We start from the raw sequence: 14150 nt of genomic DNA on the forward strand, positions 1-14150 counted from the left end.
ATGTATAGGTACATTTCTATCATTCTTGTTTGGAGATATTGGTCGATATTTGTATACAGAAAATGCATATTATGTGTCATGTTATAATAATTAGATTATGACTATGAGGAGGATACTTCAAGTCTCAAGATATAAGAGTATGATTAAGTGACGGCCACAAACACTCAATGTCAAATCAAAGCAAAACTGCAAAATGAACAGAGACAGAGAGAGAGAGAAACTGATAAATCAATTTTTTGTTGGGTGATTTTTAAGTGACAATGTCATGGAATAAAAAAAATTTTAAATGCTGGATGGAAGAATTTTTTTTTATTTTTAAATGAACAGGAGAAAAGAAAAATGGTTTAAAAAAACCAAAAACAGAAGATTTTGAAAGTCCATATTTTATCCAATTTTAGCTGAATTAAATTTGTGAGGCCATTATGTTGACAGAGAAAGTATCATCTTTTCTCCTTTACATGTTCAATATCTTTAAATGCTCAAAGGATAAAAATAAACTAATTAGTAATAACATCAAAAATGTCGTTTTTGCCTCTTTTTTGAATATTTTTTCTTAAGTTTTTTGCAATATTTTAATTTTAAATTTAAATTTAATTATGTACAAAAAATCGTTTAATACAAATTTTCAAATTCGGCTTGCTTTTTAAGTTATAGACAAAAACTCAAAAAGTAACAAAAAAAAATCGAAAATTTTGTTCGGTACAAAAATAGTCATATCTTTGTAGTTTTTTGAAGAAAAGTATCATGTTATCTTTGTCAAAAAGTGTTCTACACATGCAAAATTTAAAACTATATGTGGATTCAAAAGATTTTGATTTTTTCTTTCAGTAAGAAATTTTTTTTTGTCAAAAATTTACTTTAAAAATCGTTTTTTTTTTTAAATGTTTTGATAGATTTCCAAAAAAAAATTATTTTAGTATTTCCTGCTTATTTATTTAGCTCTCAGGTGCTGGTTCTTCTGTTCAGATTGATTGTTATTTTTCAAGATATAGACCAAATACAAATTATGCTGGGAAAAACAACGACAAAAAATTTTGAAAAATCATATCTCGAAAACCTATCCATATTATTTTTTTTAGATTCAATTTTCACAATTTCTGGGCTCAAATCTATACGAAAAGTATAACGGCACTTGGTGTCCAAAAATGTTTTATGTTTTTTGTAAACTAGTGATATCAGAATGAAGTAATGGTTTTCAAATTAATAAAAGTTTTTAAATTGTTAAATTAAAAAAATCGTCTATTTCAGATTCCTAGAGCTGCTCTTTGATACAAACCAAGCATTGCTAAGAAGACACTATTTAAAGCTCTTCTTATAGGTAGGAAGACATCTCGAAAAAAGGTACAACAACGAACATCAAATGTTTTTGAATATCCTAAAGTTTAAAGGCTAGACTAAAAAGGTTCCGAAAAAAAGAAAGTTCATGGTGACTTAGAATTTCAATAGATTTGTATGGATAAATATTTAACAGACAAGGAATTACCAATTTTATTAAAGTTTCAATTATCTGTACATAAGTTAATATTTTTGCTGTTTTTACAACTTCTTCAATAAATCTTTTTTTGTGTCTGTCAGATATAAAATTTATATCCTTTGATATACGACTTTCCAATTAAATGATTCAGAACTTATTCTTCCACTCAAATTACAATAATTTTCTTCTCTTTCTCTCAAAAAAAAAAAAGAAAACAAACATTTATTTCAATATTTTAAAGCAATCTTCTAGTTTTATGAAAATAAACAAAGAAAAAAGAGAAAACAAAAGCTAACCTCAATTTAAAATCAATTCAACAGAGTGCTCCCGGTCTTATCCACTTATATTCTAGCCCCTACACTTCCGCAAGCTTTAAGGACTCGTTAACTTTCTATCCATTTCTCTATCACAACAATAACAGAAATGCCTCTTTTCACTTTTCTTTGAAAAAAAAATAAAAACCACAAAAAACCATTCAAAACCCAATGCCAGCCATCTTTGTTCACATCTCTCCTCAGTTCTCACCCTTTTTATAAAAACTCATCGCACTCCTTAACTCATCCTTTTGTGTAAATTAACCTACTTCATCCTTCATAGCTATAATTTGTATCTCAAAAAATTACTGAATAAGAATTTCCGGAAATATTTTCATAATTCTTTTTTTGTTCTTTCATTTCGTTTGGTTTTAGTTCTTTTTTGGTCGCTCTTTTTTTTTCTATCAAAAGTGAAATCTTTCGGAAAGTTATCCGCTTTGTGATCTCCAAACAAGCAGAAAAAAGTTTTCTGTCATTTGTGTGTAACATCCTCCGCTGCCTTCGGGCCCCTCCGGACTTAACGTATTTATATCCTTATTGCTTTTGGTTGTGGCTCTTAGTAGTTCTTTTTTTTTTTTTGAATTTTTGCTTTTTTCTGTTAACTATCCTTTTGCACAATGCCTGATTACATCAAACACAAATTGTTTTTTTTTTTTATCTTTCAGCCTACAAGGATTCCCAGGGTGTAACGAGGACAGACAGATACATATGGTGTATAGTTGGCCTGTCCAAAAGTTATATAACTGTGGCGACACACAGGACAAAAAAGTTGTGCTTTTAGTTTACTGTAAAAATGACAAGAGATTATTGTTAAAACAACAATGATAACTGGTAACATAAATAAAAATCCCCCTCTCTCATTCTCCTTAACATAACTAACGCCATCAGTGTTCTCAATCGAAATGCGGGCCTCATCTCATACTCTTCAACATGAGAACATCATCATCATCGACATTGTTGTGGATGAATCCTGGATCAGGAGCAGGAGGATAATCAGAAGCAGAACGGAACTGTGGGTATGAGGCCATCATCAGGCCTTGAGGGCCTGTTAGATACATAGACAAGGGCAAAAGGCGATGGAATGGAAATCGAGGTACAAATAATAATTTTTATTGAGCGTGATTGAATGATAATAATGGAACATCGCATCGCATAGGCAAAAGCAAAAGGACTTTTGCGTTCGTTCCGTAGCCCTAAAATCCACTTTATCTGTCTGTGTAAATCCTTGAAGCAATATTTATGGAAATTGAAGCCCTCTCCTGTCTCTTGTGCCTTCATACATATTTTGAACGAGAGAGCATTATGAGTATGATGAGGGGTTTCATTTGGTCCTCGTGATTCCATTTTGGTTTTCCTTATTTATTCTCTCGTTTATTCGGTATGAATTTCCCTTGTTTTTTTTTTATTATTTTCATTCCTTTTGTGTGTTATTAGTGGAACCCTAGATTTTGATGATGAATGTATATTTTATTCCTGTTCCTCTGGATTCTCCAATTCTGATGATGGGTTTGCCTTTTGTCTTCAGAGGACCTGGAGCCAGGATATATTCCTATGAAACGAATTTATATATATTTTTTTTATTTTTTTCGAGATGAATAGAGCGTGTTTTGTGGAGTGGAGGAGCAGGAGCAGCTCATTTTGTTTGAATTTGAAAAATTTAGTTTATTTTGATGCTTTTTGGAGCTGTCATCGGGATTTTAAGTGATTTTGTTCCTTTTTTTTTGTCTTTGTTCTTTTTGTTGTTGTGTTCTGTTTCTAAAATGGATATTATATTTGATGACCTGATAACTGTGGAGAGCTGTGGGTGTTATTACGTTTATTAAAATGCATTTAGAATTGTAGAGTAGGTAAGCACTTTTACTAGACTTTGGCAAAATTACAAAAAGAGAATATGACCAAGGAGTCTTTATTGTACTTATATCAAATAATCATTTTAAGCAAAAAAACAAAACCGACTTAAATGGATCAAAACTGGGTTTTATGGTTTTTAAAATAGTTCCAATGGCTAAAAGTGAACGGAATTGACATGGGACCACACTGCAGCCACCAGCTTTCCAATACAAAAAATTATCAAAATTGGTTCACTCAGTCCAAAGTTATGCGGTAACAAACATAAAAAAAAAAAAAAAAAAAAAAAATACAGACGAATTGAATACCTCCTCCTTTTTGGAAGTCGGTAAAAATAGATCCTTTTGAGAACTTTGGATATTCAAGTTGCCTAAATATATAGAAAGATAATGATAATTTTAAATAGTGTTAGAGATTGTCTCGAGAATAAGAATGAGAATAGAAGATAACTTTCCTGTAACAAACCAAGGTAATGAAAGTTGGTTGTAAGTGCCAAACATTTTCCCCTCTTTTCATCAAATTAACCAATAAATAGAAGAACACTAGTTTAGTTTTAGATCAAGTGCGATAAATCAAATACATAGAATCTCCAACAACATTAAGAAAGTTCTTGAAGAAAAAATAAGTTATTCAGAGGTTTCTTTAGAACTGTCCCAAGTTTTGAAAAAGTAAAACAAGAATTCCTCAACTTGAAACATATCCTACCTAAATGACTATACAAATCCTTGATAAATGGGTGATATGTATAAAAAGGTAGTACTTATCTACTTAAAGTAGGTAAAGGTTGAAAGTAAATACAAAAAATTCTAGTAAAAGGTAAACTTTATGGTATTTACTTAATTTCATATGCATGAAAAAAAGTACACTGAACCAAAAAGGTACATAAAATTAATGAATTTGTACATTAAATTAATGTAAAAATTCATGGCAAATGAGCCAATGTAAAAATTCATTAAATTTAAGAATCTTTTTAAGAACAAATTCATAAGGGAATGAATCTTTCTTAAAAATTAAGAATAAGTTCTTAAATGTTAAGAATTCTGTTCATAAACGAATTCGAAAATTTTTGAACATGTTTAAGAAAAGTTTCTTAGATTTTAAGAAAAATTTCTTAGATTTTAAGAAAAGTTTCTTAGATTTTAAGAAAAGATTCTTAGATTTTAAGAAAAGTTTCTTAGATTTTTAGAAAAGTTTCTTAGAAAAGTTTCTTAGATTTTAAGAAAAGTTTCTTAGATTTTAAGAAAAGTTTCTTACATTTTAAGATTATTTCTTAAATTTTATGATTTTTTTCATAAATTTCGTAAAAGTTTAAATGAAATGTTGCTTAAATTTTATGAAAAAAATCGTAAAAACTATGAATTTTTCTTAAAGTTGCATGATTGTTTTCATAAAATATAATACGCTTTTCATTAAAGGCATGCATTTATTTATATAAATGCATATAATACATTACCATTTCCATTCCAAGCCTTTAATTTGTTCCTAGAAAAAATTGTATCCCAAACAAACAAACAGCAAAAGAAAACATCCCAAAATCTAAAACAAAAAAATGAAAATTGTTTTTAAAAATAAAAGAAATTATTAAGTTTAAACGTTATAAAAATGTTTTATTGATAATTATCACTATACATTTCACTTTAAAGTTAATTTTTAATTTAATTTTACTTTTTTAATGGATGCATCATCTGAAAAGATAGAAAAAAGTTTGTATTAGTAAAATGAATATGTACTATTTGGTTTAAAAAATTGAAATAGCTAGAAGGTTAAATTATCTTTTACCCTATTGTAATCGGCAGCATTAGACTTTGGAGCTGAAAAAAAAAAAAACAATACAAAATTGAATAAGTTGGGGAAAAATAAAAATATAAAGAATTTAGATAGGTATCTACATCATATAGAATAATTTGAGAAATGTTGATAATATTAAGTTAAAACAAAATTTAAATATTTAGAGAAATAAAATAAAATTCAACACTTACCTACTAAATACTATGTTTTGCTTTAGTTAGCAATGACAATTTCAAGTGTACAGGATTAGTTGAGAGTCGCCTTTAATATGGTTTTTATTTTGTGTTGATTTTTTCCCCTTTGCCGGTCCAAAGTTGAAGATTATGTATGTGCCTCCTTATTTCACAAAAATATCAAATCACGATTTTTAATTTTAAAATACGCACCTATAAGAAAAAAAAATTAAAATATGTTTAATATATAAAAGAAAGCAATTTTTAACATTCTATGTTTTTATACTTATCTGAGTATATGGGAAAGAGGCAACCACCAATATTTTACACTGTTAAATGTACCTACTTATACTCTTCAAAATTGTCTACATGGTTGAAATACTTAACACTGATGTTTATAGTAAATATTGTGTTTTATTCACAAACTTTTATAACTTATTTCGGCAACGACCGTCCACTTTGAATATCAGATTTTAAATTAAATCCTCAAAGAAATCTTTCTGAGGCATAGATTCAGAACAACAGTTATTATTTTCTAGATTGATGAAAAAGTACATAGACTTTAAGAAAATATACTTAAAAACTCAAAACGTAAGAATTTTTTCATAAATTATAAGTATACTTTCATAATATTTAATGAATTAATTATTAAATTTTGGAAAAATATGAATTTCGAACTTAAAAAGTATGAACAGATTCTTAAATTTTAAGAATAAGTTCTTAATACCGAATACAGGATAACGGTAAAATATTCGTTATTTTTCGATTAATGAAAAAATACATTCTTTTTAAGAAAAAATACTTAAAATTACAAAATTTATGAACTTCTTACAAATGTAATTTTTAAAATAGATTTTTTCAATTTTAGAAGGGAAAAAACGTCAATTATAAAAATTATTTTAACTCATAATACAAATGAATGCAAAATAATAGTGAATTTAGTTTATAAAGGTATGTACAGATTCTAAGATTCAGCAAAAAAATCTTTCCAATTGGATCTAGAAGTTTATGAATTTGTTCATAAACTTTCGTATTCGTTCTTAAAAAAAATTCATAAAAATATTTTCCATAGGAAAATTTGTATGAAAACTGATTCTTAAATTTTATGAATCTTTCTTAAAACTAAACTTTTTTTTTAAGAATTTGTGCTTAAATTTAATGAATTTTTCTTAAAAATTTATGAATTTTGGTTTATGAACGAGATTCATAGTTTTTAAGAATAATACTTTTTTCAGTGTAGGCAAATACTTTTAGTAGGTACTAAATTCATCCAACTAAATACTAGAAATCATCCAAAAATGGTATTAGTTTCGTATTTAAGCCTAGTAGGTATGCTGCTTAAGTGAAACGAAAATTTTCTTACAATACAAGCACAAATTGTGAACGAACATTTTTTTTCAGCTTGCCCAACGAAATTCTTACCTATTCCCGAAAATTAAAATCATAAGTCACTAGAAGTTAATTGTCCAGGTCAGTTTATTTTCTAAAAAAGAGTTTTTGACTTTGGAGACCTAGACATTTCGTCGCCCTAGTATTGGAGTGCCGTATACGCCAAATTGCATTTTTTGAACTAGGTATGCAGTCGTATGTTTTCGAAGTTGCTCTTTTCAAATCTGCTGTCCGTTTTTTTCTATCTTTTTTCGTTGCCGAGATATTCACTATTGTTTTGACAAAAACAAGAAATTTTGGCATTTACGTCAAATTTTTCATGCAATGCAAGAAAATTTTGAGAATTGTTTTGACGTACGTTATGTTTTTTTTTTTTGACGTACGTGTATATGAATAAAAGAAACTTCTGATTTTCTTGGCGTATACGGCAAACTCATTTTGGACAAAAATTTAAATATTTTGAAAACTAAACGAATTGCAGATGTCCAATAACATGTATATAAAAGACACATTTTAATTATATATCATACTAAAATATCAAAAAATACCAGCGGTTAGTTCTTTCGCAATTATCTTCCGAACATTTAAATGCGATTTCCCAAAAATGTAAAAATGGCGTATACGGCACTTCAATACTAGGGCGACGATTTGTCTTTTGCGTTTTGTTTTAGCAGCGTACTAGGCCTTACAAATAAATTGTTCTGAAAGTTTTACCGTGTAATCCAATACAAATTTTTAATGTTTCTTAAATTTGAGTTCATGAACATCAGTTAGTGCTATTTTGAGAATCAAAAGTAAACTTAACAGCAGCATAAAAAAATCGAACTCGATATAACGATCAGACATTACATGACGACTCTAACGATTATGTAAAAACAAAAATTTAATATGTAAAATTTGGACCGTAATAAACGGCATTTCCGTTAGAACTGTTTTCTCGTAAACGACACCACCGATTTCAATAAACATTTTTGAAAAAAAACATTTTAGTATCCTTAAAGTTAAATTATAGCAAAATTTTCAATAAAATCATTTCTGAATTAAAAAAAAGATCGACATTTAGTACCTATGAACAATCTATTTTGAAAACTGCTCAATCACTGAACCAAATCCTTACGTCAATACAACGAAAAAATTCGTTGAGCCAAAGAAAATTTAATTAATTTTCAGCCGATGAAAAATTTAATTGGCTCAACGAAATGGCTTTCATACGTTAATGAAGAACTTCATCAATCAACGAAAACTGTAGTATTTTAATGAAATTTTTCATAAAAAATTTTGATCGAGAATTAATGAATTTTTACATAACTTTACGAAATTTTTTCATCGATTAACGTAAAATTTAATTAAGCACGGTGATATTTTTCGTTAGTCAATGTATTTTTTGATTAATTTATGAAAGAACTGTCGTTAGCTAACGAATTTTTTCGTAGATTTTATGAATATTTTAATTAAATTATGAAAAAATATTCGTTACCTTACGAAACTTTTCGTTGTATTAATTATGTTTTTAGTAGATTATACTTGCATTCTTTTCGTAGAATTACGAATTTTTTCGTTAACCTACGAAATTTTTCATTCATTTTCTTATCTTAATTTTGGAATAAAAAACCTGAAATTCAGAAAATTCGCTGAAAATTTTTAAATATAAAAAAAAACACATTTTGAATTTTTTAATAAATTGGCGTTTCGTCCCGGTGGAGCTTACTTGGACTCATCATTTGGCTTTTCGTGAGACACCATGTCAATACGCAAACATTTTTTATATTCAGCTCAACTTACATAGATTTTTAAACAAAAACATAATGTGAACTATATCCAGCAAGATTCAATTTTTAATCATTAAAAACAGAAATGCACCCAAGTCTACGTTTTTTTTTTTTTTTTTTTGTAAGGCAACGATTTTTTTCGTTAACTGATGTATTTTTTCATAAGCCGATGTATGAAGATTTTCGTTAGTTAATGTTGAATTTCAAAAGTTAATGAATTTTTTCGTTACTTAATTAAAACTTTGATAAAGTAATTAAAAAATTCGTATTTTTATTCTTTAAAATGAGTATGAAATTTTTCGTTAATTGATGAATCTTTTCATTAAATTGGATTTTTTGGCACTAAAAAAGAAGAAAAAGTGTATGAAACGTTTTCATTAATTGATGAAGGTTTTCATATTACGAAAAATTTCATATTTTCGTTGAGCCAACGAAAGTTTCGATGGGCCAACGAAAATGTAGTGTATGAAACGATTTTCGTAATTTTACGAAATTTATTATTTTCAGTGTAAGAGCATGTACGTGCGACCAAGTTTTACATTTTTTTTTTCATTTCGAATCCCTTAAAATATATTTATTAATCATTGCTAATAAAGTAATAATATACTATTGGCAAATTGTTTCAAATATGATTCAGCATTCAGAGTTGAAATTATCTCATTTTGAAACTTGGCATTACTTAAAAAAAAAACTTACTGTAAAAAATTTACTATTCATTTACAATAATAACTTACCAATAAAAAAATAGAAATAACCATACATTTTTAAGAAATATCATGAACCGATAAGTTTCATGGCTTCAGAATGGCGATTTTAAAACAAAAAAGTATATACTATCAATTTTACAAGTTGATATTTTGTAATTTTTTAGAAAAATTTAAATAAAAAAAATATTTACTAATTTTTATGCATACGGAATAAAGTATTTACTTAAAAAGTTTATCCTAAAATGTAGTTACTATGAATGATAGTAAATACTTAATTTTTAGCATTTACTTGATTTTTGTGCCTTCCAAAAATAGTAGATATATACCTACTTGAAAATTTATTTACTATCATTTACTATTATTACAGGGTCGGACTGGTGCAAAGGGGCCCGGGTGGTAAAATAATAAAAAGGGCCCGCACCGCTGCTTCATATATGGAACTAAAAAAAAATTACAATACCACAAAAATTTAATTTTTAAGATTTTTGGTGCTTCTTTTGGCGTTTCTAGTATTAAAAATTACATATTAAAAATAAATAAATAGAGTATGAGGGGCCCCAAGAGGCATGCGTTGAGCTCAGTTTAATTTTTTTTAATTTTTGACAAGTATCATTCAGAATTTCTATTAAAAAAAAAACAGATAGTCGACAAAATTTTAAATTGTAGACAAATTTGAAAGCTCTTCACAAACTAAGTTGAAAAATTTATTAAAACACGGAATTTTTAACTATCTGTATAAAGATTTTGAAATTTTTGAACTTGTAGCTGCAAATAGACAATGACTTATAAACAAAAAAATTTATTAAATAATCCTGCATTAATGTTTTATAAGGATTTTTACATGTAGTACGAGAAAAACCCCATAGTTTGTATTTATTTCTTACATCCTGTTTATTTCCTACATACAATATAACGTGGGGCCCTAGCATATATGGGGGCCCCGGAACACTGCCCCGACTGCCCCAAGGGTAGATTCATACACCAATGGGGTCCCAAAACTTTTCACTTCTTATACAATTATAAAATATAATATAGTCAAATAGTCCGATTTAGGGCCTGCACTTATTAAACGGGCCCCTGTTCTTTAGACATGAGACTGTTTGAAATTTTTATTTGTACTTGTTTCGTATATGTTCTTTATGAATTTTTATTTTGTATATGGGATAGCTGAGGGCCCGGGTGGCAATCGCCAACTCGGTTATATGGCCAGTCCGACCCTGCTATTATATGCATTTGCATATCAACCAATATCTATAAAAGAGAATTTACCACTTTTGACACAAAATGAATCGATTTTATTCATTCAGACTTCATGAAATAAGTGGCTGAGGTACCACAAAGCAGTGTTGTAGGTCCAAATTTATAAATTTTGTTTAAACGTGATAAAACTAAATAAAAAAAACATTTATTAGCTTTCTTTTAACTTGGAATCAGGTAGTTTTTTTATTTTTATTATTCTCTCAAATATAGAAGAAAGTGTTTTCAAAAATAAATTTTAGCAAAGGGAACCAAATAACGCAAAATATTCAATGACTTAAATGGGGTCTTCCTTAACACAAAACATTATTATCATTCGTATTCTCTTTACGTTTTTCGGTTTTGAAAATGCTTTTACAAAGTTTATTTATATTTTGATATTCAAAAGTTAATGAAAACCATTTCCTTTAGAAATATAAGTTTTGTTATTTGAATTTGATATAAAATAATATTTAAATTAACATTTTATTTCCAAAGCTAAGTTTATTGAGAATTCCATTTCTCAAAAGCATTTTTATAACCCTTTTTACATAAAATCAACTCCCATCCTAGCTTTAAGGTAGGTATACTTAGCACCAAGTATGTTTACGAGGCCATTCCTTCAACCTTTGATGTTCAATAAGACTTTACTATAATATTTTCCGAAGCGAATGGACCTCTCTAATAAAATATAGATCCGTGATGTATCCCCTCTAAACCTGCTACTATATTATTCAATTAAAACAAAGAACCCTATAAACTCTCCAGGATGTTGACATCTTCCGCTATATTCACTACCAAATCCATTTCCATCCCAACTCTCTAACAATTTTAGCTATTATTTTATAGTCCGCAGGAATTTACAACTTTCATTTTCTAACCATGAAACAAATCTTCACGATTGTTATGATATAGATATCTCCTGTTCCTTTATTTTTACGTCCATCAACGACTCCATTAAACAAAATAAGACTCACAGATAAACAAGTCAGTGTTCCACCATCGCATCACTCTCTACCAACCAACACGCATATTATATTGTTTTGTTATTATACAATTGTAATCAAAGGATCATTGTTGAGATCCTTTACACACAAAAAAGGTTTTACATGAAATTGAGTCGTTAAAATGTTTTAATAACTACGATAAGCCTTAACCAAGGCGAAGAATGAAGAACACACCTCAAGACTTTAACAACTGACAGAGAGTAATAATTTTCGTCCTTAGCAAGGACTTAGATTGTTGCTTTTCGAAGTTGTCAAGTGTTGGTTGGTGTGGAATGGAAAGTGGAACCTTAAGTGCGAGTGCTATGAAAATGACAAAATATCTAAACAAATGGATATTTAATAACCGACTATGAGACTATGATGATAACCTCGAGAATTAAATATTCAAAATAATTCTTCTTCTGGTTAACGGATAGGTATCGTTGTTGAGTCGAGTTGTGTCGTGTCGATGTCCTTGGCCATGTCGTTCAAAAATTGTTGCCTCTCTCTGCCATCTAATACTACACCCAAGGACTTGAAAGGATTGTTATAGTTGGCACGAAAAACATGAATAGAGAGACAAATTGGCCCAAAGAGGCAAACAAATGGAAATTTTCTTCACACAAAAAAAAAAAAATGAAAAACAAAAAAAAAACTTAATAATGACATGAAAAAACGTCCATTCAGGAAACAACTTTCTCACTTCTGCAGGATAAATGGAAACATTGTGGGGTGGGGATTTGGATGAGTGCAAATAAAAACAAAAACACAAAATAGATAGGTAGAACTTGAAAAACTTGAAACTCTCCCAAAGTTGGTAGAAAAAAACTATAGTTTCGTTTCTTATTCTACCTTGACAACGACACGACTCACAACCAACGACAATGGACGAGGACGACACAAAATGACTACTCAAAAACTCCGCAAGTTGTGTTTTCTTCTATACACATCCTTTTTATCGTTCGTCCTGTCGGTCGTCCTCTCCCGGTATTGTGTTTTCTATTTTTTTTTTTTTTTTTTTTTTTTCTTCTGTCATTACACAGAATATAAACCAAATAGAATGAGCTAAGTTTTTTCCCCCTGTTTACCCTACCCCGCCTCCCGCCCAATTTCATCCACATGATGACTATGATGATGACAACAAAAAATACAAAAAAAAATTAAAAGAAAACTTATTGTTAACACTTTTTTGTTTTGTTCATCCTCTCAGGCGCACACACTGAGTACTTCCTTCGTCTTCATCGTGTATCCTTGAAGGATTCACATCTGTTAGTGTAGGCTAGAAGGCATGGTGCGCGCTAGTTCTATGTGGATCCAGCCATCAGGCCCAGGGTTAAGAAATTTTATTCTCAAAAAAAAAAAAAACTCTTAGGCAAAATATAAAAATTGACTCAGTTAACGACTCGGTGAGGATGACAACACAACGGTATGGTGGCGTGAGGGTGGTTTTTTTTTCTCACAACCCCAAAACCCTATGGCTCCTATCATGCCTCCTGCTGATGGTGCCAGCCAAGGATATGGCAATGGAATACACTAACTAACTTACTATAATACACAAACATCACAAAAAGGGGGATGAGGTGTCTGTATATGACAAAATCAGTTATAGATAGAAAGGCGCGCGAAGCACGGCCGTCATCATTTTTCACGCGAGTAGAGATAACTTTTATGTTTCTTGCACTGTGAGTGAAGGCGTGACGACGACGGCAAGAGTTTTTTTTTTTTTTCTTACTCCAGGTGAAGCCAGAAGTGGCAACATCTCGGGCCAACTATGAAACTTTTCTTTTCATTGCATGTTAGCTCGCGAGAACTTATAAATAAATTGTTTTGTTTAACTCTTTCTTTACTTACGACAACTGTCAAATTGAATCAGTGATGCCACTTTGAATAAACATTTTACTAGATTTCAAGACCAAAAGTAAGAAATCCAGGTTTACACTGATGTAAACTTTACACAAATAAATAAATATATGCATTTTCATCTCTTCCATCATACCTAACTTCTAAACTACTAATTGTAATTTGACAAATATATCGTTAGAAGGGGCTAGTTTATCCGCTGGTCATAAGTCATAAAATTTTCATATTAAATTGAATATGCCAACGTTTTTGACCTGTTTCAAATAGAAAAAATAAGTCAAAAACTTAACAGAATCGAAAATCAGTCATAGCCTACTTAAACATAAAGCGTTCTTATAGAAATAATTTGCATATAACACCCTGAATCGATGAATAAAATACTATTTTAAACTGGCGCCCGAGCAGGAACCATTATCTTTGTTTTAATTAAATCTAAGTCCCAAGCTACCATTAAAAAAAAATTATGTGTGCAATTCACACGTGGTAAAAGTGAAACCTTAAAAAAGCATTTTATTGGAAAAAAATAATAAAAAAAAAAAAATAGAAAAAATCTAGTCTTTTTTATTCTATCACTAATACATTAATTTTTTTATATGACAACCAATA

At 29.1% G+C, this 14150-nt stretch overlaps 1 long non-coding RNA gene across 1 annotated transcript; it reads left to right on the forward strand.

The window, feature by feature from the left end:
• The first annotated feature begins 940 nt into the window (after nucleotides 1-940).
• LOC129919832 (uncharacterized) lies at nucleotides 941-3593 on the forward strand. Its single transcript, XR_008773121.1, has 6 exons — nucleotides 941-1185; nucleotides 1249-1341; nucleotides 2454-2619; nucleotides 2677-2881; nucleotides 2945-3166; nucleotides 3223-3593. It is a non-coding gene; the product is annotated as an uncharacterized LOC129919832 (long non-coding RNA).
• Nucleotides 3594-14150: the final 10557 nt, after the last annotated feature.

Source organism: Episyrphus balteatus, chromosome 4 (genome assembly GCF_945859705.1).
Source record: "Episyrphus balteatus chromosome 4, idEpiBalt1.1, whole genome shotgun sequence".
NCBI lineage: Eukaryota > Metazoa > Arthropoda > Insecta > Diptera > Syrphidae > Episyrphus > Episyrphus balteatus.